The sequence below is a fragment of the Pseudonaja textilis genome, chromosome 2, assembly GCF_049901715.1.
Source record: "Pseudonaja textilis isolate UNSWEBS1 chromosome 2, rPseTex1.2, whole genome shotgun sequence".
Lineage (NCBI taxonomy): Eukaryota > Metazoa > Chordata > Lepidosauria > Squamata > Elapidae > Pseudonaja > Pseudonaja textilis.
This window is the reverse complement of record NC_141991.1, coordinates 185,558,014-185,575,283: the sequence shown is the minus strand read 5'-3', so window position 1 is coordinate 185,575,283 and position 17,270 is coordinate 185,558,014. Positions and strand designations below refer to the sequence as shown.

The 17,270-nt window shown below is 37.2% G+C and overlaps 2 long non-coding RNA genes across 4 annotated transcripts in view; both read left to right on the top strand.

Annotated features, from left to right (window-relative positions):
• The first annotated feature begins 6,503 nt into the window (after positions 1-6,503).
• On the top strand, positions 6,504-14,270 carry LOC148127279 (uncharacterized). Its single transcript, XR_015742165.1, has 3 exons — positions 6,504-8,038; positions 10,977-11,188; positions 13,166-14,270. It is a non-coding gene; the product is annotated as an uncharacterized LOC148127279 (long non-coding RNA).
• Positions 14,271-17,270, top strand: part of LOC148127278 (uncharacterized) — a 23,047-nt gene continuing 20,047 nt past the window's right edge. For all 3 annotated transcript variants that reach the window (XR_015742164.1, XR_015742163.1, XR_015742162.1), the window contains exon 1: positions 14,271-17,094. This is a non-coding gene — a long non-coding RNA (uncharacterized LOC148127278). The remainder of the gene's footprint in view (positions 17,095-17,270) is intronic.

Sequence of the window (17,270 nt, the reverse complement as noted above, 5' to 3'; positions counted from 1 at the left end):
CCTATCGTACTGCGTCAAATGTTAGTTGGATGATACTGAAAGAGCCCACATAAGGAGGATGCAACCATATAGCAATTCAACAAAATATAGGCTGCTGCCCCTCGTTTCACCCTTCCGTATGGTGCTGAAAGCCAGCCTCGGTGCTAAACACAGAAAGGATAAACTCATGTTTGTGTAACAGTGATTTTTAAGACAGCATTCACCACAAGGTAATCGCCACAGCAAAAATTTAAATGCAGTTTGTACTTGGTGACAGCCTTCTTTGTAGGACCCCTTTATGTGTGTGTTTTCTCTCAAGGGACCTGTCTACATTAAACACTGAATTATCTGAATTGTTCAAGTATTAGACATCCAGGACAATAATGCCACCATCCTCCCTGAAATCAGAGGGAGGGATAAGTCATGTTTTTCCTGCTGATTTTTCATAAGTATTCAAGCTACATGCATCTGCCAGCTTGTTTAAAGAAAAAGAAAAATTGCGTTTTAAGTCTTGCAGGTGTGATTCATGGGGAGAACATCTGTAACGCTAAGCAACTAACGAAGTTAAAGACAGAGAAAGCTGGCACATCAGCTGCTAAAACTTTCAGCTGTTGTGCAGCCTTGTGCTGCTTTCCAAATTCACAGTTTATGAATATACTGCTTGGAGACAAGGGTATATCTCCAGCTGCACATTCCTAGCTTCTGCAATGTGCTCTGGACATTTATTAACAGTTTTCTTCACAGAGAGTATTGTTCAACACTTTTCTGCAGTGTTTTTAGTTACTTTTTCTTTTATTTTTTTCCTAAACTTTCACGAGGGGCCTCCTATCTTTTGAGAGACTTAAAATGAAAGAGGGAAGCAGAAATTTTTAAAAGTTTTTTTTTTATATAAAAGCAAATCTAAAATTTAAAGTTATTGGGTATCCCCCTCTTTTTCCCACACTGATCCATTCACCTCACTTTTACAGAACGCCTATACTGGGTCTGATCCACAAAGGAAGTTCCTTTGTACAAACCTTGTTACACGGTGGTATTTTAACATTGCCATGCCATGCTGTGAATTCTTGTAGGAAATGAGTTGATCAGCATTTCTTGGACAAATGTACAGATGGGAATACAATGCAAATGTCTCACTTTTCTGAACATCGCCTTACAGTTCCCAATACTGTAAATATCTCAAAATGCGCATTAAACATATGCTTTAAGAGGAAATACACATTGCATTGCATATTGAAAATGTTTATTAAGATACATTTTGTTAGAGAATTAAATTGTTAATTGCAGACTAATACAGAAACAATTACAGGTAAAAACACACCAAAAAAACCATTTAAATGTAGTTCAGTTTGACTCTCTCTCTCTCTGGCAAAATTTGCATTTGTCTTTGTTTCGGTGAGTTGAATTAACTGTTTCTCCAATTCAATCTAGCAGTTCCTTGGTGTAGGGATTTCAAAATATAGGCAAACTGACATCCCCCCTCCCACACACACACAAAGTTGTAAGTTTGTCTCAATGAACTAATAAAGTTTTTTCTCATATTATTGAGATCTTTATTTCACTGAACTGTACAGCTTTAGCATCCAAACAGGTCTGAGACAGGTCACATGAATTTTGCAAAGTACGATCTTAAAGGATGGAAGGAGCCTAGGTGTCTTCCAAACTGAGGCCTGTAGCAGCTTGAAACAGGATGGGAGAAAAAAAAATGGCTCCAAAAAAATTTGACTCGCATTTGATTTATAAAGCAGTCTTTATCATTTTTGAAAGCAAACATCTGCCTGGATCCTGGGATATGAGAAAGGCACAAAGTAGATATTCTTATACAGCTGGTAACCAGGTTAAAAGCAGTAAGAAAAATGCAAATGCATGGGAAAACTTTTAAGTTTCATCTGTATCGTGCTATTCCAATAAGCTTTGAGAATATATCAGTCCCTGGAGGCAATGAAATACTGTTTTTGCAGGATTCCTTTATCCAGTATATTAGCCCAGATTTTTTAATAAGATGTGAAGGGCATTAACCATTCAGAAAGTAAGGAAATTTGGGGGATATCAACAGTCCCACAAGAATTTGGAATATCAACCCAAAATTGTCATTCCTGAATACTGGAACTTTGATCCTCAACTTGCACTTCATTATTTTTTGCTAAGTTTTCCTTTTTTAAAGTTTTTGGGAGCCCTACTTGCTTTTTGAGGAGCACCTCTTTACAGAAATTAGTTTCTTCTACTGTTGAAGCCAAGGGTATCCACAGGATATCGTAAAAAATTTCAAGATGGCAGCCACAATGGTATGACTGAAGCTTCTTCTGTTTTATAGTGTAATGCACATTAAAAAGTACGCTATGATCAGACTACCATGGCCATCAAGGTGACTTTTGTAACCTATGGACACTACTGATTGAAGCTATTCCTAACCACATTTTTGAGCTGATTTTGGCAAGTTTTTATTTATAATTTTGAACAGGTTTAGAATAGTTTTATTCTCCTTTGGGTAAATTCTGCTTTGTTTATTTTGATTCCTGTTTTTTTCCTTGTCATGTTCAGTTGTCACAAATAGGTATTCCCTTCTCCTTGAATTTATAATTATATAATTAATAATTACATAAGCCTTTTGTGGATTCTTGTATATCAGATCTTTTTAGAACTGAGGACTTTCCAGTTTTTCCTATCCTTCTTCCTTTTTTTCCAGATTTTTAGTCAGAACATAGTAAACTTCAGCTAGAGTCCTGAAAATAAATTTAAGCAATAAAGCTGCAACTAGTTTGACTTGAATATGGTTTATGCATGTAAATATTTTATTATTTTGCATACTTAAATTTTGTCCCTGACTGTTTTGGTTTAGGAAGAATTAAGCAGTAGCTTAGTTTGTGCTTTTTAATTCTTGCATATCAACTGCTTTAATTTGGAGCTGCTCTAATCTGTATATTTCTACAGTCACTACCTGTATTTATTCTACTTTCCCTAAAGATTCATTTGCCTGCAAGGATTTTTTTTTTTTGTTTTTTTCTGATCACTGGCATACTTTTCTTCCAGTAAATAAGTCTGGATACATTCTATGCCATATTAACTATAAAATTTGAATACATTTGTACACATTTTTTTGTTTAAAGTACAGTATCACCAGACCTTGCTAGCCCACTGAAGCCTTCAAGAGCCAATTTTTCAGATTCATTTTTTTCTGCAAAATTAGGCATAACTGAATATTTTCAGTTAGGATGTTTGGAATGTTTGGAATTCAACAATGGTGTTTTTTTACATCTAACCAAAATAATTGCTTATTCAGTTCAATGTGGTTTATTCTTCAGGAAACAAGTATAATTTGTAAGCTAAATCAAAATCATTGCCCTTGTCTGGAAACCAATCTGTTTTTAACAATTATGATAATCTGACAAAATTAAACCTGATGAGACAAAGTTGCTAAAGTCCAAGCAATATGATTTTAAAATAGTGAAAGTAGAAAGGAATTATATATTTCGTAAAATGGTTTCACTTTATTGGTGAACCTACATGCTGTGGTGTTAGAAACGTTGCAGAAATAACTTATAGAGTTCTCTATTTTTCCTTTTTTCATTTCCTTATCCTTTCTTTTTTATTGCTGCAGCAGAAGAGACAGAATGTTTTCATTCAAAGCCATGGATGTGAGTCAAGACCATTTCATTAACATCTTGTTTTTAGGATTGCATCAGATTTTATAAATATAAAATTTAAAAGGTAATGTTTGAATGGAATAAATTTTAATAAATCCATCTAAAATATAGAATTTTTGCAACATCTGAAAAAAGTGAGTATTTTGTGCAAATCTTGAATAGTTGCCATTTGCTTTTGGATGATACATTTCACCTCCCATACAATATAATTTTAATTTTAATGGGATTATTTGATCTTGGCCATTTCTAAATCATGTTGTTATAAAATATAGGCTAAAGATGTGAAGAATACAGATCTTTCACAAAAGGCTAGGCTTTGTCTACTGTCTAGCTTGTAACAGTTAAAGTTAAATATTCACCATTGTAATTCATTCTTCTAGGAACAATGAGAAGAATTGTTTTATGGAAATGGGTGGCTTTTGTAGCTGTAAAAAAGATGTTAGGAGATTGACAGCTCCATGCAAGGCCTCCATGTTCAGGTTCAACCAGGGCCAAAGTTGGCCGCAGATCTTACTGGCTTATTCAGATTGGGCAGCGGGTGAGATCAGAAGCAAAGTATATGAGCAAGAAGCAAGGGCTACCACTTCTGGCTTACAAAAATCTGAACAATCACCAGATGTTAGCAGAATTTATTCAAGACTTCTAGAGTCCACAAATAGGTTCTAAAGAAAGACGTTTTTATGGGAAGATGAATACAATAGCAACATTCAAAGGAAGACTATAAAATATGATGCAAGAGGCTGATATATAGGTAGTATACTAAGCAACCAGACGTCAGAATTAAAAAGCTTTGTATTCAGTAATTCAAAGACCCATCCAAGCCTCAACTTGCCACACTCCTATTCTTAAGAAGAGCCTGTATTCAAAAGGAATCTCCACTTTTCCATAAAGTAGGCTTTGTACAGTCCCATGTCTGCATCCTCTATAACTAAGTACTTTCTCAAGGTTGAAGAACTTCATATAGGCCAAAATGCCAAATTTTGAGAACCTCTAGGGATTGGGATTGTCTGTCACTTTCTGGACTACATGCGAACTGCTTCCTAGTAAGCTGCAGATCCAGATTGCTTGGGGTTTTTTTCCTCCCTTCCTCCCTTCTCTCCCTCCTTCCTTTTTATTTACCAAAATCATAAACCATCCATCTCCTGCAGAGGGGCTCCAGAGTGCTCTCCTATGAACATAATATTCCATGGATCCCCACATATTTTAAAAGATAAATACTGCCAGAATATAGGAAAGGGATGTAAAAAGAATATCAACAAATGTTTAATTTTTATTTATAAATTACCATGAGCTACATGAAGACTTCTAGAATTTATATTTACTCCTGATTGTATTGAACATATGTTAATTTAAAAAGGCAAGATAAAAATCTAATAATTCTTAATCAACTTGTTCTTAGTCAAGTTGTTATACACATTTATAGGGTAATTACACCCTTAGAAAGATTACAGTAAAGTATGCACAGCTGTTAACCCGCACACAAAAACCAAACATTTACTTTGTTTTTGATACCGACTTTAATACCATATATTGGAATGTCTCAAGTGTCTCAACTTTTCATTGTTAGGAGCAAGGTGACCTTGATCTTATACAATAAATGCTACATGTCATAATAGCCCGAGGCTAGAAATCTACAAAAAAAAAGTGTTTTCTGCAATAAGCCAATTGCATAAGCCATTGTGAGAATGTCTCAACTTTGTTTTTCGTTGGTCCATATTGCTTCTCTAGGAGTTGTGTGGCTGGATTTTCTAGGCATTCATACTCATAGAAAGCTGTCATTCCATTTTTCATGTGTGCTTACAAAGATGGCACAAAAGCATTTGTGCTGCCTTAGTTTGCACAATAGCAAACTTAAGTGATCCCTTTGGGACACAAAACCTCAGCATCTGGATATCCGCTCAATGTGCAGGCTAGTTGGGGAATTCTGGGAGTTGAAGTCTGCACATCTTAAAAGTTGCCAAGTTTGAGCAGTGGCAGATTAAGGCTCACTGGTGCCCTAAGCACTGACCAATCTTAATGCCCCTCTCCTTTGTACATACAAGATTTTTTTTTTTACAAATCTTCATTGGTTTTTTTTTTCTTTCTCAACTTTGTGGTGCCCCCTTTGGGCCTGATGCCCTAAACACATGCTTAGTCTGCTTAACGGTTAAATACACCACCGAGTTTGAGAGATGCTGTTGTACAGTACAATAGTTCATGTGGCTCACATCTCTACCTCCAACAAAGCCACACATGGAACAATCCTACTATCTATTTTGTCAGCTTTAACTAAGGCAGTTACTGAAAAGAATACACAAAGGCAAGTCCTGTGGCCCAGGTTAATAGTCAAAAATTCATCTAAAATAAAGAAATGACATTTTTCCGGTTTGAATTAGAAAGAAGTAAACCAAGCCTCAGTTTCCGTAAGTGCTAGGTTTTTGCTACCTGAACACCAGGTTCACACATACACTCTTGCCCTGGATGACATTTGTGACTGAGACTCAAGGTGACTGAGACTCGAATGAACCATCCTAAATCAGATGTCATCCTATTCTCAGCCAAAAGTCAAGGATTCAGTAAAGCCAAAAGGAAGTAAGAAACATGCATGTTGGAACACAGTTAACACACTGAATCTTGCAAATACACTACCATGTCGATGTTAAAGCTGGCTTTTTTTTTCCTGAAAAAAGTACAAAAACCACCTTTTCTTTCTACTAATCTTAATATGACTATTTACTAATAAAATGTTTTGTTTAAAAAAGGGGGGGGGAGTAGGTGGGTAGCAATAACAAAAAAGTTACTGAGATTCCACAGCCTGAGAACGAAACGCGGGGAACTTTAGCACGGCTCTCTTTTTGCACAGACTACTGTGCTCAGATTTCAAATTGCAAATTTAAGAGCCGCAGCGTGAGGCTAAGAAGGCGGCCTCTGCCACGAAAGCCATGCCTAAAGAGAGTCAGCTGTTACCTGCAAGTCAAACGCCCCCAGCGCTTGGAAAACCAGGTCTGATTTATGCAATAACAACAACAACAAAAGGGCGGCGTCTCCAGGGCCAAACGAAACGCGGGGTCGGGGAGTCGATGCGGGTTTCGGCCACGCGGGACTCAAGGAAAGAGGAAAGAAAAGTGGGGGGAAATAAGGAGAAGGGGCAGAAAGTTTCCCGCCCTTCCTAAATCCTTTAGCGTCCCCTTCTCGGCATATAGGGCCTACGTGAGCCTCGCTGTGAAAACTTCATTAAGTGGCTCTGCTTGCATAACTTCATTTGGCAAACTCGGTGAGCCGGCGCGCTCCTCCGCGGCCCAACAATATGCTTCGAGTAAGCAGCCGCGTTCCCTGACTTTCGAAGCCTGCCTCATAAACTCCCTCCATTCCCCCACTCCCTTCGTTTATCCGTCTATTTATTCCTTCCTTCCTTCCTTTTTCCTCAGAACCGAGCGGGTTTGGGAGCCAGTCTCGGCTTGTTCGCTTCGGATCCAACCCGATGCCGAGTGAAAATGAGAGCGCACGGCGGGGAAGAGAGGCCGGGGAGAGAAGAGGCCCGCGGATGCCGAGATCTCTGGGCTACCTTGTGCTTCCCTCCCCGGCTCCTCTTTCTCGCGAATGGGGACATTGCTGGGGTTGGAAGCAGCCCCAAGAAAGAGGAGGCTAGAGTGGGAGGATAAGATGTCTGCTTATGATTATGAGGTGAACTCTGAACGTTTCCTATTGTTCCAGCCAGAGGCTCTTGAATGCTAATGCTTCGTGGAGTCTCCGAGTTTTAAAGGGGATACTGAAGGAGGCAGTCCTTTCCTTCTCCCACTGGAAAGAAAAAGATACATTATTTCTACACACATACATATATACATATCCAATTTTTCAGATTATATTGATATTAAATTACAATATTATATACAAATACTGTATGTGTGTATATACACATATAGATATAGAGCCAATTAAGATGTGTGTGTGTGTACTACATCAATTTAATTCAGAAGATTTGGATAAAAATGCATCCATTATTTTGCACATTATATTGACACATACATATATTGCACATTAGATTATAATACCTGCTTTTAAAGAGTTTTATGCACACTCCAGATCTTGCCAAGGCACGAATGGCCTCTCCAGAGGACGAGCTTCTAGAGTTACTTCAAGACCAGTCAAGCTGTGACCCGGCCTCCATTTTGGATTGATGGGTTTTCCCTCAGCCAGTCTTGTTTGGCTTTTACAGGGCAATAAGATCCATGCCAGTTCGGTGAAAATGGGAATGTGCCTTCCCAAAGCCAGTGAAAAGAGCCAAAGAATGGGTCAAAGATTTCTATTAGAAAAAAACTTATTCATGCTGTTTCTTTTTCTGTCTTTAGTTGCTGAGTTGACTTCTGGGCTTAATTTCACAGAAAGTTGCAGAATACTATCCACACTGGGGATTAATTGCAGTGCTTGAAATAGTTTATGTAAGTTTAAACCTCCCCCTTAATCTTTCCTTCCTTCGTTTTGCACTCACAAACATCTGGTGGATGGAATGGAACACACGCTTGTTTTGCACAACTGTGCACCTTTTTATTGTTGCACTGGAATGCTCATGGTGCAAAATCCTGGGATATTGCAAGTATGCCTAAGGTTTTAGTGTGAGGTCATTTTACCCTGGAATTCCCACAGTACAGAATGCCAGCATTTTTATAACTAAAATTGAGAATTATAAAAGCACAAGTCTTCATACTGTGGGGTTTTTTTGGGGGTGGTGGTGCTTAAGTTAGATTGGCACTTTTTGCTAAGATCACAACAACTGTGGCAGATCCAGTTGTTCTGCAAGAAAATTTGCCATACTTCATTTTCGTCTGCAGCACCCACTCACACTTCCATGGGATGTCACACTTCTATGGAATGAGGGTTAGCAAAAACCACACATTCTGGAAGTACAAAATATTAATATAATGTTGATTGTGCAGAGTGAAATCCTTTAAAGGGTATCTAATAAAGCATCTATTTCTGAATTGGCAATGAAATGTTCCTAAACCTTTGAATGGGAACAGTGAACAGAGACATCAAGGTTTCATATTCTGGAATGGTGTTATTAAAAAATAAAATAGGAAAATATAGAGAGGGGGGTGCGCTTTACTAGTGTGTTTGGTTTTGTGGTTAAAGGGTTGGACTGGGAGAGTAAGACCTCAGTTCCAATCTTACCACAATTCGCAGCCATTCACTGCCTCATCTCAAGGAACCTCAGGGGGATCTTACTGGGCTAAAATAAGGGGGGGGGAGTATCAGTCCCAAAGAGGCACACATTATTTAGTGAAAAATCAATGTCTTTTTAGGTCCTCACTTTGTGTCTTTTCACCTTTCATTGTAACTTCATCCACACCTTTCATTGTAACTTCATCTTTCATGCAAGCCACACCAACCCAGTTTTGGAACAAGGAAGAGGACTCATAAAAATACAAATAACAGAAACATCCACAGATGGGAAAATCAGTCTATTTCTGACTGGTGTCACTTTTGCACCCATCAGTCTGCTCTATCTCACTGCCACATTAATCTGCCATTTAGTTTTAAGTGACAGCCATCAAAATGTCACCAAAGAAGGTGTGAGGTACGCAGTTCTCCAGGCACTCTTCATCATGCTGGATACTGAACACGGCTGGGGGCAGGGAAGAGCAGGCAGAGATAACAACAACAACAATAACAACAATCCTTCCTTGCTGTTGAAGAGGCATAGATAGCATTCAGCCACATTTTTTTTGCTTTCAGAACTGGACTTGTACTTTCAGTACCGGTGGCAAGGAAGGAAATCCAGAGATCCTTTGAATAGTGAGATGGGTGACATATAAATTAAACAAACAAATACTTTCAAAATATATAATCCAGCAATATCCAGATTTATTTTGCGTTTTAAATAAGGTCTTAGAGAATTCTTGCAAGGCAATTGAAATAAAGAGAATTTAGCAGTATCTCTGTGTGTAGGTTTGATTGAATTTATCATGGAAGTCTCAAGGAATCTACCATAAATTTCTGAAAAATAAAATCTATATTCAGGTGGTGAAAAACCCTTGTTTTTTAACTTTAGGATCTTAATCCTGATAAGCAGCTGTCAACAAGCAGACTACAATTAAAAACCCAGAGTCTGCTGTTGTATTATCTTTTTTGTTTTTATTTTTGTCTTTAAAAATAATTTTCAAAATGTTACATGAAAATAGCATGTACTTGATGAAGCTGAGTGGGATCTCTAAAAAGAGATAACTCAAGCCTACACTGATGTAAATCAGGCAATTTTAAATTATTGACTGTTTAATTTAGCTTCATTTTGTTTTTAATTGACAGAAGCATTCTACAAAGCACTGTGTTCTCTTTGCTGGATTTCTTTCACCCTGATATTTTAATTCCAATCACAACAACTCTGTTGTCAGCCAGTAAAAACAGTCAGGAATGGTTCATGAACCAGCCCGTTTTTTTTCTCTGCCAGTAAACTTTGGGAAGCTTCTGTTCAGATCTATGATACTGTGTTTCTTCCTTTCAGTGCCAAGTAAAATACAGTTAATTAAGTCTTCAAATTATGCAAGCCTCACACTTTCACTACACCACCATCCTGCAGCATGGTTAATATATAAAATATGCAGTGGGGTGGGGGGGAGAAATCACAATTTAGCCTGGATCTACAGCACTATTGTAAACGCTGTAATTATTTAAGTCTACCCGATGGATTAACTATTGAGAATGTCACAATGGCTAACGTCTCATAATTTTACGTTTTGCTATCATTTGCATTTATTTATTGGTCCTAACATTGTATTAGTTTTATTTTGCATATCTTTTATAATGCCATTTATCTTCATTAAGCACATTTTAATCGTCTTGTATCATCATAGGTTGCATAAAATAAACCAACCCCCCCCCATTCCCCCATAATCTAATTCTGGCCAGATTTATATTGCAAGTGGACCTACAATATAAATTTGCTATATAAATCTGGCCAGAGTTACATTTTGGGTGAATATGCTTTTTTGGTTCATTTTTTGAACCGGGGCAAATATACTTTTTTTAGTTCATATTTTTGAACCAGGTTGTTGAAGGCCACTCAGTAACCTACAACTAGGCCCTATGAAAAATAGTATATAACAAGTGCCTCAGATTTAGTGGAAGGAAAACATGAAAGCCTATGTTGATAATGTGGAAGAGACCTTGTATCAGAAGGTCAAGATTAATGTGGCCCATAATTGCCTGATCAAATGTAGTAAACCACAAACCACGGGATCGGTTTGGAGGTCAGAAAGTAATTCCAGTTTGGTGGCAAACTGGGTAGGTTCCTTTATTATTTTGGCATTAGTGTTAATTGCCATTATTTATACAAAATTTCCATCATATCAGTGTAGAGTCAATATGGAGCATTGGTTAAAGGTTAGAAGAAGCTTCTTTGATGAAAAGCGAAGCATCTTCAAAGAAAAAATGGAAAGTCCAGTTACCTCTTGAAAAATTACCTTTGGACATGAAAAAGCACCTATGGCATGATTGAGAATCTCCATAGACATTAAAAGTTAGAAGAAGTCTGTGGAGATCTAGGATTGGATCAAATCTTCATTTGGCCATGGACCTTTGCTCGACAGCCTTAGGTAAGTGACCACCTTCCAATTTACTCCAGATAGTGATAAGAGGCTAAGAAATTGCTTGGGGGGAATCACAAAATGCTAAAAAGTTTTGAAAAATGTAATAAGAATGAAGTGGGTTGCTATTCATTCGCCCTACCTTGACATAAAGTACCTTCATCTTGTACATTAGTGTTGAGTACAGTTGCAGGAGTACCCATGTATTTACATTTATTCCATGTTGTGTTGTTTCCTTTGGATTCTATATTGTTCTGATAAGATTGTGCTCATATTGCAAAAATTATAAGTAAATTGATTTTTCCATAATAATTAACTGCATTTTTACTCATAATGTTTGCATTAGTCATAAGCTGCTTTGGGAAGTCTATTTCCTTGAATGATATGTAAATAAATCTAATTAAATAAATAGGATAAAAATAATCATTAAAAGTAACAATACCCCAAATGGGAGGATGAAATACTTAGTCATTAATCAATCCTTTTAAAAAATGTCCAGGAAAATAATTCTTTTTTTTCTTCAGACATCCTACAACAAGATGAGTCAAAAAAATCCAGCTTCTTCCTTTTTATTGAATTTGCTATAGTTGAGCTCTGTTCTCAAATCAGCTAACACAAATTCACCAGTTCGTAAACCAGAAAGTTTGTTGCTAAGGGTCAATGAACAGATGAATGGATGATATTTTAGAGTCATTATTTTTCCCTCTCTGCATATCTCCTTTGGAATTTTGCTTAAAACCATTGTTGAGAAGAGTACAAATAGTAAGGCCCAGGCTCACCAACATCTCTTATGTAGCACCCTACCTCATACCCCAGCACTCTCCCAGGACTGGTATTACATTCTTGGTGAGGCGAGGTCCTATGTTTTGCAAACTGAAGACATCCTCTTCTGCACTTAAAACTCCTAAAGCCCATTTCCAAATAGGCCCTGGCCCTATCTATTTTAGGAATGTGGTCCTTGCTGTGTTTTTCAAAGTTAGTCTGGCCTTCAAGGTGAAGGGAAGTTGCGCATTCCCGCTAGACAAAATGGAAGGGGAACCACATGGCTCAGCCAAGCACATTTTCCAGCAATAGAATTAAACACAACTTCTCAAGGAGATATTGTTTCTGTCCCTAAGCTAAGGTTGCCCAAACCAATGAGCCAATCATTTCCTATTCTTCCTGTTCAAACTGGGAAAATGTTTCCCACTCCATATAATAATTAGTGTGGAACACAAAAAAGTATAATTTTACAGCCTTCGTAATTACCAAGAGGCATTAATTGATGTGTTTCCTTATTTATCTACAGGCTAACCCTAACCCTCACCCTAACCAGCCTCCAGCATGATAGTGTAACTGTGTAGCTGTGTAACTAATACTGAAAGACAAATAGGCAGGAAGACAATTTGATGAAGATTTCACTGCAAATGCCGGAAATTGGCTAGAAGCATGGGTATCTTGGGGATTTTTTTCTCAGGGCAGAAGAAAACACCAATGTTTAGTTCGTAAAAAAAAAAAAAACATCTTTTCTAGTTTGGGTTTTTTGTATTTTTGCACATCTTTCCCATTGAATAGTATCAGACCTTCACACAGGTATTTCATGTGTGGTGCTCATTTCATTTATATTAGAAATGAAGTTGTCCAACATATCATAAAAATAATCACCACCAAAGCCCTTCAAACAATTCAATTCATGGGATAAGCTTTTTTTTCTTCTTCAGTAAATGTGGCTGATTTGAGACAGTCAGCTTTATATAAATCTCACAAACATTCCTTTCCTTTGTGAGATTAGAAGCAGACAGTTCTTGGAAACACACCATGTTCTCCCAAAAGAAATCTCTAAAGCAATGATATATATTCTGGAAAATTTGTGGGGCTTCACCAATTGGAGTCACGATTTTGAATGAGAGATTTGAGATAATAGTGGGGTTTTTTTTTGTGAGTGGGATTGTTATTGGGATCAGTCATTGTAGTTTTCATGTATTTTAATCCTTGTGTGCCAATCAGAATCACCTGAGATACAAAATATCCTGAAGGATGTTCAGCCTATTAGGAACACAACACAACACAACACATCCCGGAAGTCACAAAGAATCCAGAATTACATCCAGGGCTTTGCAAACATTTCTTGGATGACTCTCTAGACTTCTGGAGGAAAGTTCTATCTTCATGGATGAATAACAAAGGGAAGTGTACAGCAAGATAAACATGTTCAGAAAAATGTATTTTTAAGCTTTAAGTTAGCAATACTATAAAGCAAACTGTTATATCCGCTTGTACCTTTTTTGTGCAGACAGTTACCACAAAAGACTAGAATGCTGAATTGCTTTGAGAGCAATGCTCATTTTGCTCCAGTAAATACTTTTTAAAATGTTATTTGTATATCATCTATTCCAATTGTTTGCAGTGGCGTTCATTCCTTGATTTGAAGCATTAAAAATGGAGGGGGGGACCTTTTTGATAAAACAGTGACTACATGGGTTTTTTTTTCATCTTGGCTTCTAGAAGAGATAGAAACTCCCTCTTTTACTAATGAAAGCACAGAGTAGGGCATCAAGAAGAGCCTGAAATTATGAAGACCTTTTGAGTTTAACCATAATTGTAGGCTACAGCTGGGAAAAATCAGACTATAGCAAGGAAGACACTATTAGTCCTAGCAGGCAGTCATCTTCCTATCTTTTTCACCTGGCAATGGCAGGATGCAGGGAAAATTCAAGAGAGAGTAGAATGGGCACCCACAGTGGACTACTCCAGAACCCTCTGAAGCTGTGCATTGCATAAAGCTGTCTTTCCATAAATCCACCTGACCTCTACATTGCATTTGGTCAGGATGTGTCAGCCCTGTGAGGGAGTGCCGAGTCTGAGACATTTCCTCAAATTACATTTCTACTTGGGGCTAAATCTTCTCTTATCTGACTGTTGCTTTGATTGTAGTTCCTCCTCTACTTCCTGAAGGTTATTCTCACAGCCCATTATCGGGTGGGAAATAATCTTCAATTCCCCCCCCCCCCCTTTCTTTTGCATTATGCCTTTTTCAGTTAGAAGCCCAGGGTAAGGGACTTTTCGTTTTTTTTCAGGGCCATCCATAGAAGGGTCTCAAATGTCGAGAATGGCAAGCACAACCACGTAAGACAAGGCCTGCTATGTTTTTTCTCACATGCAGCTTATCTCAAAAACACCTTTGATTGCACATTCAATCATATTGAACGTTTTGGATTTCTGATGATTCTTCTGCTTGTTTTGATTCATAGGGATCTCTTGGTTGTAAGTGTGGCTTTTTAAAGTAACTTCTAGATTTTGATTCCAGATCCAACTTCTTTGTTTGACCACTTCCTTCTTTCTTGGATTCATATTTCCAATAGTATCCATCCATGCTGAGAAAACTATCTCAGCTTAGGTGCTAATAGTTTAACCATTATCTGAGATCTGCCTGGTTCTGCTTCCTGCAAGGACTAACATAAGCAGGGAAGATAAGGGGCATTCGGTTCCTGCCATCTTTTTCTCTTTGCCATTTTAGCCCACAGGAGGAAGGCTTGGAAAAGCAGTGCTTTCATCATTCAGAAATTTCCTTTGAGAGAGGAGGGAACAAAAATAAGCGATGAAAGGACCATATATTTATTTTTTTCAAAGTGTTGCTTCAGCCATTTGAGTTTTCTTTCATTTTTTTTAAATAACAAATCCTGCCTCCCACTTCTTCTTAGAGACAAAGAGTTGGAAAAGACTCCTTTACCAAGTTTAAGAAATGGATTGTTTCAGGAGAAACAAAAAATGTCATTGATGGTCCAATATAATAACTAAGATCCATATTATCCCAAAGCCAGGCATGTTTTTTTTCCCCAGCACATCAAACAAAAAATCCTATCAGGCATTCCTTTCCATCCTGGTGGTGGAAAATGCAGTAATTGCTAATGACAAAACTAGGAATATACTGCCTTTGGTGGTACTACGAATTTGGCTTGCTCAGTTTCCTAGTAAGCTTGGCCTTGGAAAATGGGGTAAAAGTGTTCTATGGGTAAGTAGAGAATAGGATAAAGGGGAAAAATTGTGGGAGACTAAGGATGAAGAGGCAACAAGTTGAAAGGCTAACTTAACCAATCCTTCCAAGAAAAAGCAAATCACAAACTAGTAAAATGCAAAATATATGATCAACTCACATAATGAAATATTTCTTGATTTGTGTGATTGTTATAATGTCCACCCATAGCAACATTGTAAATTTTGCCTCCTGATATTGGTCCTAATTTTGCTCATAATATTGCATTAATTGGTGAACATACTGTTGCAATGTTGTGGTTAGACCAACCTCAGAAAGAACCTCACGTATGGAGAAGAATAGATAGTTGATGAGAGAAAAGCTGTTGTGAAGTTCTTGTGTACTCAGAGAAAATATGATTGTGAAGCAGGGTACATCACGCTTGATTTCATCAGGACTTAAGCTGACCTCTGGTTCGCCTCTGAAGAAAGAAATGCAGTTCTGTGGGCAGTAATTCACAATAAGCCAACACAAATTAGTTCCATGCACTATCTAAAATTTGAAATCATTCCCCTGATTTGATGAGCAGTACAAAACTAACTGAATTACAGCATTCAGTCACAAATTTAGGACTTTACCAGAACAGGTAAAATTCTTTCATACATCCATGGAGGTTCCTCTTATAAAACTTTATCAGAGCATGGAAAATGAGAGTTCAAAAGTTTTAGAGGTTGACGTATGGAGTTTTTTCTATCACTTGGTCCCTAAAAATCAGCCCAATTGTACCTTTGTATTTCTTAAGTTGGTTCCTTATCTGGTGTCAGTTTGTACTATAGTTTCTCGTTACAAACATTTCACATGCTCATTATCAGGTATCATTAAGTTACTTAGTTTTAAATATTCCAGTGAACTTGAGTATTGGATTGCTTTCTTGAAATTTGACAATATGAACCATTTTTCAAAAAGTCTACAAAGAGACCTCCTCTTTAATAACAGGAAGCAGGCAAAGGACTATTATAAGCTGCACTTTTGCAGATGTAAAATGCATTAACCCTCAGAGGAATTAAACTGATTTACACTTGGGAATGATTTGCTCAACAAGATATAGATTTCTTCCTTCAGTGTGCTTCTAAATTTTGAGGCTTAAAAGGGGGAATGTAATTTTGTTTTAGAATCACTGAACCAGAAAAGATTCTATGAAGTAGATACTTCTTTAATAAAGACAGGAAAACTGCACTCATTTGTTATTTCAATTTCTATCTTACTTCTAATCAAACAAAAATATAAAACAGGTTACAATCATTAGTATCCTATTCTCTTGATCATTAGGAAAATTAGAAAGATCTAGCTATTCTATCTTAGAAAAGAAGAGAAGGTTTGTAATTAAAGATTCCTGGGTACTTCAATGCTTTTGTTTTGTCTTTTTTTGCTATTTTTCATATTTATTACATATTTATAGGTATTAGAGCTTGGGGATTCGTTGCTTTATATGTTGACACTGTTAGCCAATGAAGCCTTCAAGAACAGGCAGCCCATAAACTGAATGAATGGATGAACTAAAGTCACAACTGAAGAACAAAGGCTTATTTTCTTAAAAATAGAAAGGGGGGAGGGGGGGACTTTCCAAGAAGTGCATTCCCTAGTTTGGAATGATACTACAGATTGGCTAAAATTCAATATTTTGGGTAGTTTTCTTAAAAATATTGTCTCTCTTTTAAATACAATTCCTAGAGCTATTTTACAGATACCGCATATAAAATGGTTGCTGTTACACAAAGGAGCCGATTCAGCAAGACATCAGTGTTGAAGAAATTGAAAACAGGGACTGCAAGACTATCAAATTCAACCCCATATTTATGGAAGAAAAGGCGACCTGAATTTAAGATGATCTTCACAAAAGGAAGATTTATCGGGTTCCTTCCTTTCACTCTGAGAGTCTCAAGATGCTTCTTCATTTTTAAAGGTAAATCATTTTGGGAGCTTTCCTTTCAGATAATACAATAAATTTAAATGGAAAATTGCCAGAAAAGTCCAATACTGCTTCTTTTGTTCAAAGAGAAGATTTCTAGAAAAAAGGATTTGTCAAAAAGGAAACTAAAAAGAAAGGAGGATTAAATCTCCAAAACTTGGAGCTTGTTC